Source organism: Rhinolophus sinicus, chromosome 11, assembly GCF_057876585.1.
Source record: "Rhinolophus sinicus isolate RSI-liver-muscle chromosome 11, RSI-T2T, whole genome shotgun sequence".
NCBI lineage: Eukaryota > Metazoa > Chordata > Mammalia > Chiroptera > Rhinolophidae > Rhinolophus > Rhinolophus sinicus.
The window spans coordinates 5,857,235-5,872,893 of record NC_142511.1 but is presented as its reverse complement, the minus strand read 5'-3'; the positions used below and the strand labels follow the sequence as shown (position 1 = coordinate 5,872,893).

The 15,659-nt window shown below is 43.1% G+C and overlaps 2 long non-coding RNA genes across 2 annotated transcripts in view; one reads left to right on the top strand and one right to left on the bottom strand.

Moving 5' to 3' along the window:
* The window catches only part of LOC141569361 (uncharacterized), a 258,046-nt gene that overhangs the window by 75,643 nt on the left and 166,744 nt on the right, over positions 1-15,659 (bottom strand). The gene's annotated exons all lie outside the window — the stretch shown is intronic.
* LOC148756612 (uncharacterized) lies at positions 6,539-9,574 on the top strand. The gene is made up of 3 exons (XR_016022809.1): positions 6,539-6,678; positions 7,287-7,368; positions 9,375-9,574. It is a non-coding gene; the product is annotated as an uncharacterized LOC148756612 (long non-coding RNA).

The following is a 15,659-nucleotide window of genomic DNA, read 5'->3' as shown; positions in this document are numbered from 1 at the left end:
GTTTCCTAGCGTCTAGAGTCCCACTGGCCGTCACCGCAAAAAATGCACCCACCATTATTTCACTAATGTTATTTTCAATGTATTCAAACTGCTTTAACTAAGTGCCCGTCCCCGAGCTGTGGTCACTGATGTAGCTCACATTTCTCCCTGTCAATAGCGACTATGATATCAATGGTAATAATCCATATTTCACTAGGTTTTGCTGCTCTCTACTCACAGAGCTCTTCCAGCCCGATGAATGAAAAGACCTGATTAAAAACTGTGTTTGCTTTTCAAATTTTCTTCAACAATATAAAAAATTTTAAAAAGCAAAGTTTTGAGGAGTGAAACCTTTAGAAAGCAAAGGAAAGCCCAAACTGGCATTTCTTTTGGTGAAATGAATAGTGATTTCCTTCTGGAAGTAAATGCCTGCAACCTTCCGGAGACCCATGCATTTGATGCACATGGGTTATGCCCTCGCTGATCTGTGGATCTTCATAGCCATTTCTATGAGGCCCACGCCCAGTGTGAAACCAGAACCCAGGGTCATCCCTGAAGGAAATAGTTTCTTCTATTGTCTTGAATTATTAGGACCCATAATAGACAGTGACGTGCCCAGCATTCAATGGGCTCCTGTTTGTCCAAATGGGAGTGGTACCAGTTTCTTGCTTTCTTCATTCCAGGGTCCGCTTAGATTTACATACATCTGGAAGGAAATTATATAATTCTCTTCCATTTGTTTTTAACCACAACAATTTTTCTAATTTTCCCTCAGGATTGTACAAACTAAAAGTCAGCAGTTGGCTGTGTCAACACTCACAAGCTCTCTGGTGACTAAACAAGGGAAACTCACCGCTGTTGTTACAGTAAGAGAGTCAGAAAGATGTAAATCATTAACTTTGAAGAAGAAGAAAAAAATAACCCCATGGAATTTATCTGGGTTGAGAAGAACCAGATTTACTAGGCAATGGTTTAATTTGTGTATATTTTAGTGAAGAAAAACAACAACAACAACAAAAATTGATTTTTTTATTAAAGAAGCATTGGCTTAGGGCATTCCCTGGGCAAGGTCATGTTTCAAAGAGGCCAAGGGAATTGGACCCAAGAAAATGGCTTGAATGTCTGCTATAAATGTGAAAGCTCGAGAAGACAGGGAGAGAGAGAGTCCAGGCTGTGAAATGAACTTAGATGGAGGATGTGTAGTGAGGAAAAGCGAAGTAACGGTCAAGGTTGACATATGTCCCCTTTGCCCAAATGGTTCAGACCAATTGTGTTCTGCTGAGCTGCGAGATTGTACCCCAGGAAGGGAGACAGCTTCCCCTCCAGGAAGCCAGAAAACTGACTCCTCGCCCAGTCCCCATGGCTTTTAGTGTCTTCCACTTCATCTAGAGAAGCTGACCCCATTTCAATTCCACTGAAACTGATTTCCTCTAACCCGACACCTAGGCAAGTCCTGTCTTAGGTATTTTAAACCTTAAAGCATTTAAACAATTTTTTTCTCTGACAGAGCCAAAGCAAATTGCCTCGCTTCTTGTGTGAGTTCGACACATTCTTCAAATTCCATTCTGCCAGATGGTTCATATTCCTACATTTGCTCCTTGGTATGCATATGCTAATGTCCATACAATGATCTAAGCACTCAGAGTGTGGTTTCCCCTGGCAGAAAAATCACAGCAGGAATCTCAGAGCTGGAAAAGACCTTGAAAGCTATCTGGTTCTCAGTTCAGCTCTGCTATCCCACAAGTTAGCACTGAGCCCAAGCTTGGCAGATGTGTATCTAGCATGAATGACAGAAAATGGTGCCAGCTGGACTGTTGCCCCAAGTCCTTGCTTCACTGAGAAAGTACACGAGGCAGCATTTCCGTTGTGTTGATGCTTCTTCCTGTTCCTGTTCTGTCAGACATCAAGACAATGGTGCCCCCCACAAACCCACCCACCCCCTGCACCCATCAGGGGCTGGAAATGAGTGCCTAGACCAGTTACCAAGCTCTGTCCTCACATGCTCCCCTCCCTTTCTCTGGGCCTCAGAGGGGTTGGCTTACAACATCTTCCTCCTTATAAATCTTCCAATAGCCATGAAGGGCAAAGGTCAAAGGTCAAGTAGCATTTTCTAGAGGTTGCCAATTCCTCTTTTATAAGTTGATCTTTGACCTAGATGTGGCTATGAACAGCTGTACATTAAAAACAGTGTCTGTCTGCAGTATCCTATAGTTTTAATTTAGCTTTGGGAAACTCAGAGCAAGCATAAACTTACTTAAAATGAAAGTCCAGACTCTCGAATTGTTCTCTTTGTATTTCAGTTTTCATTGTTTTTTGTTTGTTTGTTTTCTGCTTTCTTTTGTTTTCATATGGAAACACCTGGAAATAAATACTTTTGCATTCATAGCCTATGACAGCATAAAGGGACATAAAAGGCTTACCTATGCTCTAAAATGGATTTAAATAAGGTTCCTCATATATAAATTCAGGCCAATATGTCTACATGCCGTGTGAGGAGGATGAGATTTTGCTTTTTTAACCAGACTAGTGCTTTCTTTGAATTGCTTAATCTTGGATTGAAAGTAATTAGCTTGAAATTAATTTAACCAAAGGAATCTTTCATTCAGAGGCCAACTGCCCTTTAAATGGATGTGTAACTCTAGTTTTGTAGATCTGTAGCAAATCTCTTCTGGATACTTAGCACAGACCAGGAATTCCATTTTAAAAATGTTTGTTGGGGGCAGCCAGTTAGCTCAGTTGGTTAGAGCGTGGTGCTCTTAACAACAAAGTTGCTGGTTTGACCCCCACGTGGGCCACTGTGAGCTGCACCCTCCACAACTAGATTGAAAGAACTACTTAACTTGGAACTGATGGGTCCTGGAAAAACACACTTAAAATGAATAAAAGTTAAAAAAAAAAAGGGGTGGGGAGGGGTTGGTTGACTGACTGATAGTTCAGCATGGGAAAATGAATAAGTTTTTACCCTCCCAATTCCCATAAAAATTATTTGAGGTCAACAACCAAGTTTCTATAATGTTTTAGTTCTCATTTTCTTTCCTTCTCGTTTATCCATTCTATTCTCAGTCCCAGAACTGAAGAGTAGCTTATCCAATGGCATTTAAAAAATTAGCCTCTTGATTACTAAGCTCCTTGTCTGTGATGAGTGTAACTTGTCTCTCTTTCCCATGTCGTAAACTTTTGCTAATGTTTGTAGGAGCCCTCAAGTCTGCAGAAAGGATACAATCACTCCACTACCTTTTACTAAGTTGTCATAATTCATTTTACTTAAATTGGCCATCTATAAAATGGTGACACTTAGTCTCTGAAATAGCTTGACGATGAATCGTGAAAACCTCAGGTCCTGTGGAAATATTAACAAACAAAACCATGTGGTTGACTTTAGATCAATTTATCGAAAAAAGCTTTTCAAATGAACTGTGATTCCTTTCCTTACTATACGAAGAACAATCAAAGACCTCGGGTTCTTTTTCCATGCTGAAAAAAGCTACATGCAAATAAAATTACTAACCTATGGAGTGTATGTAAATAATGTGAGTGATGGGCCGCCACGTGATTTATTTTGATGGTACGGATTCGGGCAACGGAAATGGAATGCAATGTGATGGTGTTCACACATGGGATGCCACATGTCCTCAGCCTGGATCAAGGCTCTGGGTTACCTTTGTTCTTGAACCATGGTCTGGGCACCACTGGAGAGCTGGTTCCCATATTGGCTACTTCAAGTTGGGCACCCAACCCTGGGGATTGGGACCGCTGTGATGCAACTTGTTTATAATATCTGTGGGAGACCTGGCACCAAGTAGAATTCTTTTATTTGTCCTCGGTCTGGCATTCCTATACCCTCTCTCAGAGCTTCATCACTCTCCAGTCCACCCAGATGTGCCTATTACTTATATCTCAGAGACATCTGAGGCAATCAGGCATGAAATAGCTGAACTCCTGTCTCTCTACCTAAATAATTATCTACATCGTACTTTTTCTCCCCTCCTTTTTTTCATTTGTAGAGCAAAATGAATTGTCCTTTCTCTGGTGCAAAGCAAACACTCTCCTCTGTACACTGGGTCCCAGCTCCTCGTGTCTCCTGGAGGACCGAGCTACACCATCAACCTCTCTCTTCTCTCTATCTTCGACCTGCTCTCTCTGCAGGCCCCTTTCCTTCAGCGTATATAGAACTGTTGCCCTCTACTTACCTCAAGATTAATTTTCTTCTCAGCCACTTCTTTACCTGTCATTCAAACCTTAGCTTACTATAACCTAACTGGTACCCCAACAAATCCACTGAAACAGACTTTAATAAGCACGTCGGTATCCAATTCCAACGGACACTTCACATTGATCTTATTTTAGTAGAAAATTGGACAATTCATTACTATTCCCTTTTTAAAATGCTCTCCCCATGGATTTTTACAGTAAAATTCTATTGATTTTCTTGTTACTTCAGTCGCAATGTTAGCTTTTTTGTCCACACATAATTCAAAAGTTGATGTTTCTCTAGGATCTATCTTCAGGCCACTTTTCTTATTCTACATTTTCCCCTAAATGATCTCATGCACTTCCATGGATTTAACTGTTACCTACAGGCTGACACAGCTAATGCAGGTTATTTTTTTCCCCCTTCACCAGGAAAGCACGGTTTGTGCTAGCAGTATTAAAATGTCACCTTGCACCTCTTCTTCAGTGCAAAGATATAGAATGGGCAATTTCTCGTCCTGGGGAAAGGTGCCATGCCACTTTTTATTGACTTACTGATGCTATCCAGCCCCATGGGATGCAGAGCTCTGGGGACAAGATCAGGCAACTTCCCTAAAGATCTCTGAGGATTCTTCCATGTGGGAGAGTAAATGATTCCCACCCTTATTCCTGAGATTCTGATTTAGGGAGATCTACTGGGGTGAACCAGAATGGTCCCCCACCCAGGGTTTGTGGCAAAGAAGAGGGACAAGACCCCTAAAGACTTACCATGAACTTGAAGGAAGAAGATGCATTGGGCTAGCCCTGGGGCTGCATCATAAGAGAGAGCAGGAAGGGAGGTTCTCTGTCAATGAAGTAGCCAATACGGGAACCCCTAGAATGTGACCCAAATGATTCTCTTTTTCTTACAGAACTCATATCCTGTCAAACATCAAGTCTTCCTGATTATAACTCCCAAGTATTTCCTGTGTCTTTCCCCACTTTCAATTTTACTATCATTGATTCGAGTCAGTCCTTCACCATCTCTTACCTGGACAATTACAGCAGTCGGCCTATTTATCTATTGGAGCCACCTGCCGGAAAATGCAAACGTGATCATATCCCTTGTCTGCTTCAGACCATTTCATGGTTTCCCACTATTCACAGGCTAAAGCCCAAACTACTTAACGTGCCCCAGTTGGACTCCATCTTCTAAACCCTACCTGTCTTTTCAGCCTTATCTTTTTTCACTTCCCACCTTGTACTTTATACTGCAGGAAAACCAAATTATTTGTAGCTATCCCTAATCCTGTGCTGTTTCTTGCTTTCCAGCTCTTTCTTCGCGCTGTTCACTGAGTCTAGAAGGGTCTTCACCTTTGATCTTGCTCTTCTGTCTCTCAAAACTCAGTTTGGGGATCATGAATTATCTTACCTCCGTGATCCATTTTCTGTGTAACTCATGTGTTTATCTTAATAGCTATTGCTGCCACCTTCTCTTCCCCAATCAGACCATTACTCAGAGTTTTTCAGGAATTCTCAATGTCAGGGCTTGGCAGTCTCATCATGACAGGTGTTTAGGGCAAAACAAGTGGTTGGGAAGGCTTTCAAAACTGTCTTAGGAAGCCTGAGGAGGTAAAGCAGGCCCTAGCTTTATTTTCTCCTGATCTTACTTTTCTTTTATTCACCTCTCCCTGACCAGATAGTAAGTTTCTTTCCGATAGTGAGTAGATTCTCTGATATTAAATGGAATGTGCCTAATTAAGTGTTCATGAGGTATTTTCCTTTCTTCAATCTTTTTGTAGTTTCCACTCCTCAAAGTAACTAGCGAAAGCTTCATGAGATAAGCAGGTCCACACAGTGTTATATAGTCATTAAGATCACAAGTTGGGGAATTAGACTACCAGACTCAACGTACTGTGTAACTCGGGACGTGACTTCACCGCGCTAAGACTTCATTTTCCTTCTCTCAGAGGGAAACAATGATACCTACCACCTAGGGGTACTGTGAGAGCTAAGTGGATTAAAACATACAAAGTACATGTGGAAGGGCTCAGTAAGGATTTTCTTTGGAGGCTGAAGAGAAGGGGGAAGCACAGGTGAGGACAAACCAGTCCTGGGAACAGAGAACACACCTTTGCTCAGAGTGAACCTGATGATTTATTTGTCTTTCACTGCACAGAAGCAGGAGTACCTTGAGTCACGCTGCATGGAGAGAGCCTCTTCCACTCCCTCAGGTAGGAAGAATGGAAATGAATCACGCCAGCTGGAGAGAGTGAAGCTGGTGTGGGAGGGAAACTGTGTGGGAAGCTTCTCTAAGTTGTGCCATGACTCCCTGTTTCTCTGCCTTGGTCCAGGTCCTACCCTAGGATTGTGACAACAACAGGATATCTGTGGGCCCTTTGGAAAGAGGTTTGGAACGGTCACAAGGCTGTCCCACTTGACAACCAGCCCCGTGTCTGTTGACAGTTGTCATCCGCTCATAGTGGCTGGATCAATGACTGATGCTCGTCAGCTGATCAGGACTCAAGGGTGAGCTGGGCACAGGGGAGGCCCTGTGTGGGCACCAGTGCAACGCGACAGGGGTCTGTGTCTGTTGAAACCCGTTTCCTGGGCTTTGACCTCTTCCTCAGGGCCTTGATCTCTTGAATCCTAAGTCTCTCCTCCATAGATGGGGCAGGTTCTATACCACCCTGAGGAGAATGGGGAGTATACACGTATCTGTCAATAACTCAGCAGGTGAGGGATGGACTTCAAATACTAGTATTTGACCGTATCTCTCCCACCGAACCAGGACAGTTCACCTTTTCTTTGATGGGATTTCCAAAAGCCAATGTTTCGATCCCAACCAAGAGAAGCTTCAGTGCTCGTAACCAAAAAGATTCTCATTATAGCAGGGGTACTACCCTTCCTCCGAGATGGTCCCAGCTTGGGGTAGCACTGCTCTGTCAGTTTGCCACCTCAGGATGTCCACTTCTGAGCCATGCTAGCAGGACCACCATGCGTTCAACATCCGTCCTTGGGAATGGGGCCCAGAAAGGGAGTCTAGAGAATGTTCCTTTAGTCACAGGGTGAGCGACGCCTAATAGTCCCTATGATTAATGTGATGACTCTTACTTTTTGTTTGTTTGTTTGTTTAGGTTAATTTTACAATTTCCACTAAACTGGAAGTCTGTCATTCAAAATAGTCCCTGATTCTTTATTCACTGATAAGTCAAACATGTGAGTAATTGCTTTTTCCATTCCTAAAAAGTAAGAAGGGGGATATGAAGTCATCTAGAGGCATGTCTTAAGAAAACAGGGCAGGTCCTGAGGTTGGCTTCTGTTTTTGGCAACACTGGAGGGTGTCACAGGTGCCAACATAGGTACCTAGGACTGTCTGAGTTCCCTCCTGAGATTCCCCATGGCAGAGTCAAAGCTTGTTGTTTTTTTTAAAGAAATACAATATTATAGATCGAGGTAAAATCTTCTGTGTAGCTCATTCCAATGGCAATCACAATCATAAGATAAATAGATAAGATTTGATCATTTCTGTGCAAATTTGTCTATATATCAATAATAGCAACAATGATAGCAGTAATAACCAACACATGCAGCGCTTACAATGTACCCAAAACTATTTTAAGCACTTTCGATGTATTCACTCAGATGATCTCACCACCCTACCGGTTAGGTAACACTGTCGTTCCCATTTTGTTGGTGAGTAAACTGAAGCTCAGATGATGTCAGTAATTGTCCCAAGGTCACATGATAAGTAGGAGAGCCTGAATCTCTAAAAATATATATCTAGTGATGTAATATATACTTTGAAAGTTACATAAATGATGTCATGTTCCATGCAGCCTTCATAACTTGCTTTGTAACTTATGTTTTTGAGATTTGTTCATGTTGCTATGCATAGCTCTTATTCATTAGTTTCCATTGCCACACGATATTACGTTATATGGCTATTCCACATTCTGTTTATCTATTCTCCTGCTCTTGGCCCCGTGGTGGTTTATAATTTTTCACTATCATAAAACATATTGTCAAGGAACATTCTTGTATGTTCTTGCATATATGTGAGATATTCTCCAGGGCAATATACCGAGAATTAAAATTGCTCAATCATAGAGCATGTTGCTAAATTGGTGTGTTGATTTACATTTCCATCAGCAATATGTGAAAGTTATTATTTGCTTCACATCTTACCAATACCTGATACTGTCAGGCTTCTAGATTTCCCCCTCAATCTGATAGAAGTCAGACAGTATCTTGCTGTGTTTTCATTTGTATTTTCCTGATTTCTGGTAAGATTGAGCATCTTCTGTTCACTGGCCATTGAGACATCCTCTTCTGAATTGCATGCCTTTTCCATTTTTTACCAGTTTTTTTGTTTGTTGTTTTTTCAGTTTTGTCTTTTGTGTTGATTTATGGGAGTCCTTTATATATTCCGGATACAGGCTTTAGCCTCCATATGCTGTGTACACATCTAATGGATATGCTTGTTAAGTAGGGTGTTCAAATATTGGGTCTTTCCACTGTTACTTGCCTTGAATCCATGGAGTTCCATCTCATTATGCTTTTGGGGGCTGCTAACACAAACCCCAGACTCCTAGATCATTCCACTTCTCCTGTACTCTAATCCTGATTAGGTCCCTCATATCTCCAAACCTGTCTCTTTCTCCTAAGCTTCCCCAGGTCTTAAAACCCTTGCTCTATGCCCTGTGCAATTCATGGTCATGATCAGTAGAATCCCTTATATTCTTAAACTCATCTCTGGATACTTTTAAGGACGCAGCTCACAGTGGCCCACGCGGGGATTGAATTGGCAACCTTGGTGTTATTAGCACCACGCTCTAACCAACTGAGCTAACCAGCCCCCCCACACTCATCTCTGACTACCTCTTTCATCTTCTTATTCTAAGAGGACTGTGGCTCCTCCTGAGGACACCGTTTTCCCTACAGTCTACTCAAGTGGTGGCTTATCTTACGTCTTACAACTTTTACACCACTGGGCATGCAGATGGGGTATGTGTCCTCATGTCTCCCCATTGTACTTTTAGACCTTATTTTCTCTCCTCTAACACCCCCTCTCCTCCAACTGTATCTCCTGCTGCGGCAGTTTTAGAGAATGTCTTTGATGTGCCTCTTGTTAAGAGGTCAGGTCTATGTCCTTCCATGAATCTGGTTTACAAGATTGTTTGACCGATAGAATTTAATGGCTATAATGCTGTGGCTATTTCCAGATCCCGTCCTTATGAAACTGGCAACTTCCCCTTCGATGTCTTGGGATTCTGGCTTTTGGAACCTAGTCACTATGCAGCCCATGGAGTGGCCCATACGGAAAGACAGAGTGATCCCCAGCCTTCAGCCCCACTGAGCTCCAGACCAACAGCCAGCACCAACTTGCCTGCCATGTGAGTGAGTCACCTTGGAGGTGGGTCATCCAGCTCCCAGGTAATAGCCTCAGCTGATGCCACATGGAGCAGAGACGAGCCCTCCCCATTCCAGGCCTGTCCAAACTGCAGGTTCATGAGTTACATAAATGATTGTTGTTTTAAGCTACTAGGTTTGACATACTTTGTTACACATCTTACACAACTTCCTTGCCCTCTAAAATTCTTCTCTGATTCATTATTATTATTATTTTTTTAAGGAGGTAATTTTTCAGTTTTAAGAGCCAATCGTGGTTAGTGGTTTCTACATCCTGGCCTGATTTCTCCAACAGATTCCTCATTGTATAAGGGCCTTCCAGTAGAGTTTCTGAGATTAGACTAATTCTTAGCATTGAGTAAGATAGCTTTTTTTTATTTTTATTTTTGTTGTTGGATTCAGCATAGGTGGGGTTATATGCATTCCTTGAAATTTAGTTGAATTAATACATTTCCTGGCTTCTTCATGTTTTCATTAACTAAATGGACTCATCTCTGAACTAATTAATCTCTGAACTAACATTTATACTTTGGATTTTGTCTAATGCTTAGAATCCTCCAGACGAAATTCCTTTCTAGGTCTCCAGGAAATAGATGAAACACTAATATTCACTGCACTGGAGAGAAACAGGACTCAATTGGAGGGGCAGCAGGCATATTTAAAGGAGAAGAATGGTTATTCTCCTTCTCTCCTTTTACCTGTCTCTTTTCCAGAAGCAAACTTAGTCAATCCCTTGCTTTTACTCCCATCTCTGGATAAGAAGGAAAAGTTAATACAAGAGGGGAAAAGGAGAGGGGGTGGGATGGGAGGGCATCCCAGAGAGCATTTTTACAGCACTGTAAGCTTTTAAAAAGGTGGACTTCATGTGACGTCCTGTGACGCAGACTTATGGGCCTGTGAGAATTAGTGATTTCCAGGACATCACGTACCTTCGGCTGTGAACAGCCTGGAATCTGAGTAAGCCCAAGGATTATTTAATTAATTGTAATATCATGTCCTTTGCCAGAGGCCAGTGCCCAGCAGGGCCCTAAGGAAGGTGTCCGAGAATGCAGAGACTGACCTTCCCAAGTCAACAACCCAGACCCGCCCCCATGGTAGTGTCTCATCTCATATACCCGTTTCCTCTGCCTTCTTTCCTCCAGACTATGCTTCTATCTCCTGCCTTAATCCTGCCCAGGTTTAGGGATGGGGGTCAACGGACTCCCTTGACTTTTTCATAGAGGTGGCGATGGCAGAGGAGGAAACATACTCTTATGTCCTTTCTTTATGTTTGTTTTGTTTTATTTTGTGGTTTAATGGAGGAGTGGAGGGATGATAATTTCTGAGATGCAGCACTCGCCTTTACCTCCTGTCTGCTCTCATACCCTCCGGAAGCCTCAAGGGCAAAATGGAGCTACTTACCACAAGACCATGCCCTAGTCTGTACTTTCTTTCCTTTTATTCACATCAGAAAAGTAGAATGAAACTATATTTCCTTGTTAAAAAAGGAAAGAAAGAAAGAAAAAAACAAAACAGGAACTTTTTTTTTCCACACAGACTGTCAGCCGGAAGTCGCCCTGGGGCCACGGAGGCCACCAGTTTCAGGCTCTGTTACGGTGCCCTCAGGCTCTGTGGAGGCGAAGATAAACAGTCTTCTCTGCCCACCTAAGATTTTCCTGATAAAAGGCTACCACTGTTTTTTTAAAAGCATAAAAAGCCACCAGCTACTCCAATCACCTTTTTTGCAGATGATAGCAGGAAGATCCAGTGATACAAATGCATTGCCCATCAGAAGCAGGGGCAGACTCTAGACCATTTAACCTCCTTTCCCATGTGCTTCCAGTTCTTTCCCTGCGTGTTATGTGATTTATTAGCCAAGAGGAAGCGGGGACGGACGGGGGTGGGGGGATGGGGAGAAAGGAGACTCACTGACTTTATATTTCACCCTCCCAATGAGTAAGCCATATTAGAGGCTTCTCCACCTCTGTCATTGCTTCTGCTTTGTGCCAGCTGGAAGCACATGACTCCTACTGATTATATTCTCTGCCACCCCACGTGGGCCACACTGAGCCACACCAGCCAGCAGGGAGTCAGCCGCAGGCCCACAGAAAGCAGACGCACAGGCTGACAGTATCGTCCCCCAGACCATCTAGTGCCCCCAACTCCAAGACAACAAACAGGTCCCTTAAGATGTTGACAAGCTTATTACTTTAAAAATGTGAATGGGTAGAATACTCTGCTAAGGCCTGACTGTGCTATCACTTCCGAGTGACATTTCCCTGCCTTCCTGACCCTAAATTGCTCTGATAATGATACAAAGCTCTTATCTGTATTAATCAGCCTGACACTTTTTTATTTATAGGCTTTTCGTTTTTTGTTTTGTGGTTCTGCCTAGAACCACAGAATGGAAGTTTCCTAAGAGCTGGGATCAGATTCTGAGAACCTTATTTTCCAAACCTCAAAGTGGGACCTATAAATAAGATTATGCATGTAAAGCTTACACAGAATATTAGACTCTGAGGCTATTCTAGAAAATGCCTTTGTGGCAATGGGCAAAGCTGTGTAGCAGGATGCCATGTTCTTAACAGACTCCTAGATCCCTGAGGAAGAATAAGATTAGACCTGGTCTGCTCAGGCCGCAGGACAAAAATATAACTGACCCAGAGACTGCGTAGGCTAGCCAAGTATAAAAATGAAAAACAAGTGATGAGTTCATTGGTGGGAGGCAGAAGGAAAGGTATTAGGTTAGTGCAAAAGTAATTGTGGTTTCAAAGGTTAAAAATAATTGCCCAAACCGCAATTACTTTTGCACCCACCTAATAGCTACACATTTGGGGGTAATGGAATGATGACATCCTTTTCAGTGTCATCCAAAAGACACTGTTGGTGTTGTCTGAAAGTAAGGGGTAGGCACCCTGGGAGCGCTGATTCAACGAGAATACAATATTGCCAGTTCATTGTGCAACAGGCAGAGTGGAGTGGGACCAGATGCGGACCCACGTGAACAAGTGGGCCACAGCCTGGTGAAGGGCTCTGCAATGGAGCAGAGCTTCTGGATGGCCGTGTTCAATTACTCCAGGACCTGGTTTAAGTGTTGGGAGCAAGGAAACAGCAGTGGCAACAGCGATTTGGAGAAGGTTTCTGCTGGAGGCAAGTAGCGATAAAACGACTTAAGTTTCAGCTTTGGTCTTGTGTGAGCCAAATGGTTCCAACTGCCTGTGAGAATTATACCAAGTGTTTTGTCATTTGGCAGCAATGGTAACGCTGATCTCAGTCATTAAGGGGAAACCTCGTCATTCCCCTGGTACAGAGGGAGGGGAGGAAGGTGGCCAAGAGTCCGGAGGCTCACAGACTTGGTGGAGTAGCACGTTGATAGAATTTTCACTTCTTCTTCTTTTTTTTTTTTTTTCCCTTTCAAACTAGAATTAGATAAATGGACAGAGACTTTACAATGGAATATCTAAGAAGTACCAGGGCAGTCTGTTTTACTGCTGAAAGATCAAGAACGCAGGAGGAGGAGGCCTGAACCAGAAAACTGGTGAAAAACGGTTTGTTTTAAACCTGTCTTTTTAGCTCTTTTCTTTCTCTTTGAGAACAATGTTTCACAAAGGATCTGAGTGATAAATGCTAAGTGAGTGGTATAGAGAGTATCTATTTACTCTAAAGAATTCAAAAGGGGCCGTGATCACAGTGGGTTCGAGAAACCGAGGAAACAGTGACCAGAACTTGATCTTGCAGGATGGGTAGGATTCAGATTAAGTAAAAAAAAGAGAGAGAAAGGGGCTTGCTGGGCAGAGGGAGATGTCATGTTCCCAGGACGCAGAAAGCACAAGGCCACCATATATCCTGGTTTGAACACATGAGAAAACTCAGGTAGACCAAACAACTTTTCTAAAAACCCACAGGTCACGCGTTATTATTCTGGGAATTAAAGTAAAGCTACTTTGATGTGATTCCATAGCCCACGTTCTTTCCGCCAGAGCCCAGGTTCACAGAGACATGTAAACAGATAACTATGATATGACAAATGTTCGTGAATTGAAAGCTGTTTCGTTACTTTTCATTTTCATTCAGTTAGACTTTTCATGACATGTCAAAAAGGAAGCGACATTGCATTCTAGAAAACATTTATTTCCTCAGCTGATGTCACCGAATTAACTCACACGGTGGAAGAGTGGTGACAGCATGTGGTACAAAGCATAAACGGGCAATTTTCGGAGGGTAAAGTGATATCGAAAGGGAGAAAGACAGAAAGAAGAAATAGGAACCTGGCAAAAAAGGAGAAGCAGAGTAGCTTAGCTCCAGAAGGTCCCAAATGAAGCTGACAATCCTTTTCTGCTTAGAAACACTCCAGACTGCCCAAAATGAAAGCAGTTTAACCTCCTTGGTTTTGGGAGGTAGGTGTTCTTTTCCACTGTTTCAGGGCAAGGTCACTGGACAACACAGGAAGCATCAGTGTCAACCCTGGTGAGTGCAGGGTCTGACCCAGTCTCAGTACCTCCAGTCTTTGTGGAATAAAGCGGCAAGTCAACGAATCAAGTAAGCCAATGGTGTGTCCCAGGAGAGACTGAGCTCCTCATTTAGAGCGACCCTTCCCACGTCCGCGTGCTCCTGGTCCCGGCTAGTCTGTGGGGCCAAACCTCACACGGGGCCAGCCGGCTACTGAGGGACTGCTCAATGACCAGTGAGCTAACGGGCATGATGAACTCAACACCCTGCATCTGAAGTTCAAAGTTAACAAATAAATACAAAGGACAGATACTAGGTAGTTTGCAAGGATAAGAGATCTTTAGGATGGCTGCAATTTTCTGGGGAAAGAAGGAAATAGGAGTCCTCGTGGTGGCTTGAAATAGAAAAACTAGATATTCGACTCTTCTGATATCTTGGAGGTGGGGAAGGCAAAGCTAAGCACAGCTGCTCAAAGATCCCCTAAAACTCTCTGCCAGCTTCAACGAGAGCCCTTATCACATGGTATTGTAACTGTCCTATTGCAAGTGACTCTATTGAGGGCCGCTGTCTCGATAGACTGAGTGCTTGGAGGCAGTGACATTTTATCCTTATTTGTGCTCCCACTTCCTTGCCCACAGCAGATGCCCATTACATGTTGAGTGAGTCAGTGGGTAGAAGGATGCAGAAAAATCACCCTGCTCACCATGATTAAACAATTTGAACCTGACGGTGGAAGGGATCAACGCTGGAAGAGTTAACTTCCATGAGGCACCTTAGGTCACCTGACTCAGGAGTGCATGTTGGTAGTCAGATGAACGTACTGGAAAGGCACTTTCCGGTGTTCAGATAAATTTGTTTTCAAGGAAGACTAGTTGTGAGTGAGGTATCTGCAGCCTCTTGCTTTTAATTATAACAATGCTGTAGAATGAGTTGAGCTTGGGTGTGCGGACAGATATTCCAGAAAAGCTCAGTGAGGATCACCACTCAGACATTTGTCACATCTTTTGACTGGTTAATTATTCAAACCATCTTGAGTTTCCTCCAAAAATCAGAAATAGAACTACCATACAGCTCAGCAATTCCACTCCTGGGTATTTATCTGAAGAAAACGAAAACACTAATTTGCAGATGTATGTTCACTGTAGTATTATTTATAGGAGCCAAGCTATGGAAGCATCTCAAGTGATTTTTAAGTACCATTCCCCAAAACAGTGGTCCTCAACTTTCTCTTTCTTATGTCCTGCAAGTCCTTCTGTCCGTCTGTCTCTTCTCCGTGCTCCCCCATCCATTCCTGTGTCCTCACACCCAACCCCTTTTACCCAATTAGTGTCTCTGTGTTCACTGCCTTGGTAGTGGAATGTGACAGGGTCGAAAGTCAAAATCTCCTGAGAATGATTTCTTTGGTTCTAAAATCCTCAGCTCTGTGGGGACAAGAGACAGTTCTGGGTTCACCTAAAATGTATGAAGAGCAAACATGTAGGAGGATGTTCCCTTACACTTGAAAAAGTTTCTCTGGGCTGGGGACGGGGGGAGGAAGAGCAGGTGTGATGAAAGCAGGTTACGTGGGTAGACTCCAGAGAGAGAGAGAGAGAAGCCTGACACCCCATTTTCTGGATAGAGTCCCAGAGAGGTGGCAAGACCCCTGAGAGATTTGGGGGATTAGAGAGATC